This window comes from Orcinus orca, chromosome 1 (assembly GCF_937001465.1).
Source record: "Orcinus orca chromosome 1, mOrcOrc1.1, whole genome shotgun sequence".
Taxonomy (NCBI): domain Eukaryota; kingdom Metazoa; phylum Chordata; class Mammalia; order Artiodactyla; family Delphinidae; genus Orcinus; species Orcinus orca.
The window spans coordinates 111030612-111036611 of record NC_064559.1 but is presented as its reverse complement, the minus strand read 5'-3'; the positions used below and the strand labels follow the sequence as shown (position 1 = coordinate 111036611).

Genomic DNA, 6000 nt, shown 5'->3' with positions numbered 1-6000 from the left:
TTGAGACAAAAGTTTTAGAGGTATAAGCACAGAAGAAGTGTTCAAGGATCACCGTCCTTGATCCATGAAAGACATTTTCCAAGAGCCCAACTCCAGGACTATCCCATTCCTGCACCTAAGTCTTCAACCACACTGGCCACACCCACTCACAGCCTGCCTCTCAGCCCCACTGCCTGGGCCTCTCTTGAGCAGACCTGAGCCTATGTCCTTCTGCCAGAGAGTCACAGCCACTACGATTCCTTGGGCTCCTCTGGCTACATGGAAAATGGGATAGAATTCACCACCCAGCATCCACTAGAGTTCAGAGAAGGTCAAAGGCTTCTTGAACCAGGACATGGTGATTATATATGGGGTCACCCCAGGTCATCTGACCCCCTGCCCTCTTGTCCCAGGGCTCTCCTGCCCCTCCAAGGATCACACTTGGGGTGAGAGGTCCACTCTACCCTACTCTGGAGCCTGGGAATTGACAGTACCCTGCTCTACTGCTTCTAGCTGAGCTCCAAGCTCCAAGCTGGTGATTCTGAAGGACTTGCATCTTTGTATGTAGGGCCAATGACCTGGGGACTTTCCTGTGAGGCCCATGGCTTTTCTCACACAGAGACAGTCAACTTTATTCATTCCTTCCTTCCTTCATTTATTTACTTGCTCATTGATTCAACAGATATTTGGCACTTATGTGCCAAGCACAGTGCTTGGCTCTGGGGGTACAGCCATAAACACAGCGCACAAGACAGAGTCCCTGTCCCAACAGAGCTTATAATCTAGCAGGTAAGACACAAAACATTAGCCTGTGATGAGTGTCACGGGAGCACAGGGAGTACAGGGCTGGAAACTGGAGATGATTTTCAGTGCCTGGCTAAGCTTCTATGCAGGACAGCAAGCCCTGGGGGAGCTGCTGTCAGCTTTGAGCAGGGATGAGACCTGCTCCAAGCTGTTGGATTTAGAAATACGGTATGAGCAGGAGACAAGGGGTCATCAGAGTAACACTGCCGGTGACAGTGAGGATGGAGAGGAAGGTGAGGGTCACGAGAAATCTCAGAGGTAATACGGAAAGGAGTCTCTAGTTTGGCAAGAGAAAGGGAAGCATTGAGAAAAGGCCACAGTTGGTGGTTCCACAGTCAGGGGTGGTCTTGAGAAGAGCTCTTTTACAGGAGGAGCAGGGAGAGCAGAGGGTGAGCAGCTAAGAGGTAGATGTTGGTGTTAGGAAGTGGACGTGACAGATGTAGGCTGTTCTGAGAAATTCAACAGGGAAGGGAATGTCGGGGGTGGGGTGAGAGGTGGGGAGAGATACAGGAGAAGCTGGGTAAGGAAGGGTGGGCGTTCCTAAATGCCAGTGGATGCCTGAGCCATGCTCATAGATGGAGTTAAGAGCTAATGGAAAGAGAGAGAGACTGAAAACTGGGAAAAAGAGATCCTGGAGGGCACAGGAGCCCGGAGGCTATGGGAGCGATGAGCAGCCAGCAGACAGGATAAGGCAGGCCTTGTGGAGAAGCAGACGTGCCTCCTCCCTTACCTCAAGGAAGAAGAGGGAATATCCAGTGGGATCCTGAGGCATCATGGGAGGGCCGGGTGGGAGGACTTGTGCTAACTCATGCACCTTCGCGCTGAATTTGCAAACATGCAATTACACTTGCACAAAGTGATGTGTGCACACCTTCACACTGTGCCACATGTGCGTGTACAGAGGGCTCCTCCTATGAATGTGGGGGAGCCACATCCCGTGCACACGCACTCTGGAAAACCGGGCCCAAAGTGGCCACGAGCCAAGGGAGGCATCTCGCAGCATGGAAGGGGAAGAAGGCGGGGAGATCAGCTTAGGACCGGGCCCCGGGAGCCCTAGCTCCGGTCCCTCCTTTACTCCACTCAGGCTGCTCGAGTTCAGGAAGTGACTTGGTGACACCATTGCCTGAAGGGCAAATGAGAGTGAGTCATACCCACCCTGACAAACAACAGGTTGGTTAGGCTGACCCAGAACAAAAGCTTCCTCGTTGCTGGTTCCTTCTCTGCAGAAAATGCAAGTAAGGAGATGAGCCCCAAGTGGTCCGGACCCACCAGTACTCCCTGACCGCCTGGACGGTCACACAGGCTCCGCCCCTCCTCTGTTCACCCGGTGTCCCTGCTCCACCTGAAGCCACCCAAACCCGTGTGAGGGTGGGGCCAGTTGTGCCTTGTTTGCATTGTTTTACTCACTGTCCTGTGCCTGCTCTTTTTCTGTGGGGCTACTTTATTGGGTGAGGCTGGACTATCGCAGAGACACCTTCGGGTGGGCTGGGGGAGGGGTAAGAAAGGTGGAGAAGCCGTAGGTTCTGCATGCGTCATGAGGCAGCGTCCCAGCCCTGCCATCCGCTCGCCTCCCTCTGCCTGGCCCTGCACCCATGCCCAACTTCCCTTGTTGCTGCGGTCCCTAGGTCTTAGAGGTTATGTGTCTCCACGAGGTTCTGATCTTTCCCATAGGAATTCCCATTTGCTGGGGGGAGAGGTTGTGCTGGGATGCAGGGCCTCCCAATATTACCAAGGGAATTTCCATCACTCGAGCCTCAGCAAGACTGGCTCCTGGCCAATCAAAATGAAATGGTCAGGAATCTTCAACTGTCCCCCCTCTCCAAAAATCCTGCTGCCATCCTCCTGCCCTGACCCCCAGTACAGCCACTACTCAGGGCGCAGCTGAGACAGGCTGGGACCTGGGACCCTTTGCTGCAGTGCTGCGGTGCTGCAATGCCTGCACCTGGACAAACATCTCCTTGAGCCACAAATACAAAGAAACGATAAGGGACTAAAAATAACTGTATGCATGCGCATTTGGGGCAAATTCTGAACGAGATACAAAGAGAAGCTGGGGGCAAAAGCAGGGTACTGCCCATGCTCCCTGCACACCACAACCCCTAAGGGGTGGGCAAAGCACCTACGCCACCCCTCGGCCCAGACACACCCCTGCCCTCACCTCACATAAGGATCCAACTCACCCCTCCTCAGCGAGCGAGCAAACAAGGGAACCTGTTACTTGTCCCTGCTGCAGCAGGGGCCCCAATAAAGCCTGGCCTGAATTTCTTGTCTGGCCTCTGAACAATTCTGTTGATTAAGGAGGCCAGGAACCCTGGTTGGTAACACTGCCAACACGTGCTCTCTGCCTGCTCTGTCCAGGGAAGGGGGGGGAACATGGAGATAAGAGGAATGGGGTTGGGGGGCCCCTAGTGAGAGGCAGTGGAGGGTCACTAAGCCGAGTGAGGGGCAGCACGTTCCCTCCCCCGCTCACACCTTACCCACCCTCCGCTGCAGCAGCCGACCACCAACATGGCGACTACTCTCACTTGGGAAAGCTATGCAGCCCGGCCGTGCTCCCTCAGCCTCTGTCTGTCTGTCTGTATGTATGACTGTCGCCCCACCTGGCTCTATGCGGAGTGCTGCACGGTAGTGGACACCAGTGCACCCTCATCTCGGGCCCCACCAGCTCCCTGCGGCTGTTCATGGAGGGCCTAGGGGCCCAGGAGCTGAGCGCAGATGAGGAGAAACCACAACGAAGCTGAAGGTGCTGGGGGAGTACCAGGCCCCCAAATCCCCCCAGGCAGCATCACGTCCCAACGAGGCCATCTGGAGCTTCCTCACCTCCCACATAATTTCCACACGTGCGGCTTGGGTCCCCCAGGGCGGGAGGGCACTGTGCACTCAAAGGTCAAGTGGGCTCTCTGTGTTGCTTCCCCCAGTATGTCGGGGACTGTAGGCAGGTGCCCAGCCTCCGAGTCCGCTCCTCCCACCTCAGAGGCAGAGCCAACACGCTCACTGGTGCAGACAATGTATTACAGGCGCGTCCCTTCAGTGGCAGAGAAGAAGGGTGGGTGGGGACCCTCGAAGGGGATGAGTTATTATACACAGATGACATGCTAGACCGGTGGTTCTCAAACTTGGCTGCGTGTTCATGTCCCCTGGGGAGTTTGTAGAAATTCCGATGCCCAGGCTGCAGCCCAGACCAATTAAATCAGAAACTTTGGGAGTGGCACCTGGACATCTGCGGCGTGTAAAACTCCCCAGGTGACTCCAGTATGGAGCCAAGTTTGCAACTCACTGTGTTTGTTCTTTATCTCCATTTTCTCACCAAATGCTTTCAGTTACCCTTTACTGGGGATATTCTTATTCCCTTGTTACACGCAAAGGATTTAGAGAAGTTAGATACCTTGTTGAGGATGAGGAGTTCTGCCAGACTTACGCTCTTGAAGACAGCGCTACGCCTGCTACACTGTCTGCCCAGGGTCCAGCACAGCGCCTCCATCCAGGAGGGGTGTCGTGGGTTTCACGGTCGAATGGCCAGAATGTGATGGAGGTCTCGTGTGGATGGGCAGGGAAGAGGGGATGTTTCTGCAGACGGCTGCTGGGGTGAGGCAAGGTGAAGGGAGAATGGTTATGTGCTGGGCAGTCAGAAACTCTCTTGATTCCTGCCAGGACCCCTACAGTAACGATGACCTGTGCACAGGGCCCTCCACAGCCTGGACGTCCCACCACTCACCAGGCCCCTCTAGGTCCTGGGCTCCAGCTTCTTCCCAAGCTCTGCAAGAAATCTGATTCGCATAACAATGGCACTGACTTTGCTCTGGCCCTCTGAGGCCCTTTGCCCTCCAGGCAGGCCCTGCCCTCAGCCCTAGCCCCCAGCTGGAGCCCCGTCTGGGAGCCCCATCTGCCTGTGCTTGTGCCCTCACGTGGGGCACAGGGGCTGGAGCTCCCCCTGGATGTGTGCCCTGCCCCCAGCACCAGCTTTGAGGGCAAAGAATGAAGATGTCATGTTCACAACCCCATGGCACCTGGGTGCACTAGGGTTTGAAACAGAGGGAGAGATGGCCACGTGATCATGTGACCCAGAATGACAAACTGGATGCATTGAGCAGCATAGAGACTCTGTCCTTCAGGGACTGACACCATCCATCCACTGTGGAGTTCTCTATACAGCTGCAGGTAGGAAGTTTGCAGAGAGCCGGGTCTGTACCCACTCCAGTCCCTCAAGGACCAAGGCTAATGTTGTGGCAGGAGACTGTGGGTCCCAAAGGCCCTCCCAGCTCCTGGGAGCCAGCCCCGAGCTCAGGCTCTGCATTGCTGAGCTAGCCAGCCAGCCTTTGGTGCACTGGGAAACTCCCCCCTAGCCCCTGCAGACACCTCTGCCCTGCCCTGGGAGCCATTGACACAGTCTAAGGCACCATCACCTCCAAACGTAGAATGCCAGAGATCTGACCGATATTCCCACTTTACACGTGGGGAAACTGAGGCCCCGAGTGTGGAAGGCATTTGCTCAAGTTCACCTGGTGAAATACTGAAGAACAAAGACTTAGAATCTGGCCCAGCTGACTCAGGTCCTGGGGGCTTCCTGCTTTACCTGCTTCGGTTGTGCCATCCCAGGTACAGAGCTTCACGCGGGAACGGGGTCACGCGCACAAGCACACAGCTAGCCTCCAGCTCTCAGACCTGGGACTCAACAGGCTGCAGTCTCTTCTCCCGCTCCCACCACATGGGCTGTCTACAGGGGATGTGTAGCAGGGAGTGAGATGGCAGCGTCTACCCGACGACCCTGAAGCTGCCCCTCTTCAAAGGAGCTGCTCAGCCCTCATTTGATTAAAAAGCCTGAGTCACTGAACTAGGTCTAACTAGACCCAGGCCACCTCTAGAATGCAGCCTCTTGGGATCGGGTGGGACCGCAGGGCTCCTCCAGGGCAGCATTCCCACAGGCAGGAGTGCTCTGCAGCACCCCTGGCAGAGTCAGGGGCCTGGATGGGGACCCTGCCCACCCCCTTGTGTCCCTGCTGATTCTCTGCATTCCCCTGCCCTGCCTGGTTTTACTTCCTCGCTGCAGAAGGAAGGGGTGGAGTCAGAATCCTCTCCAGCTCCCATATGCTGGGGCTCCATGACCTTAAGTGGACAGGCCCCTCCATCACCTCCTACACTGTCCAATAGGGTAGCCACGAGCCACATGTGACTACTTACATCTACATTTAAATTGAAGAAAATTCAACAAAAGTTTTC

At 55.5% G+C, this 6000-nt stretch overlaps 1 pseudogene; it reads left to right on the top strand.

Annotated features, from left to right (window-relative positions):
* Positions 1-838: 838 nt before the first annotated feature.
* The window catches only part of LOC125965379 (40S ribosomal protein SA-like), a 107033-nt pseudogene continuing 101871 nt past the window's right edge, over positions 839-6000 (top strand).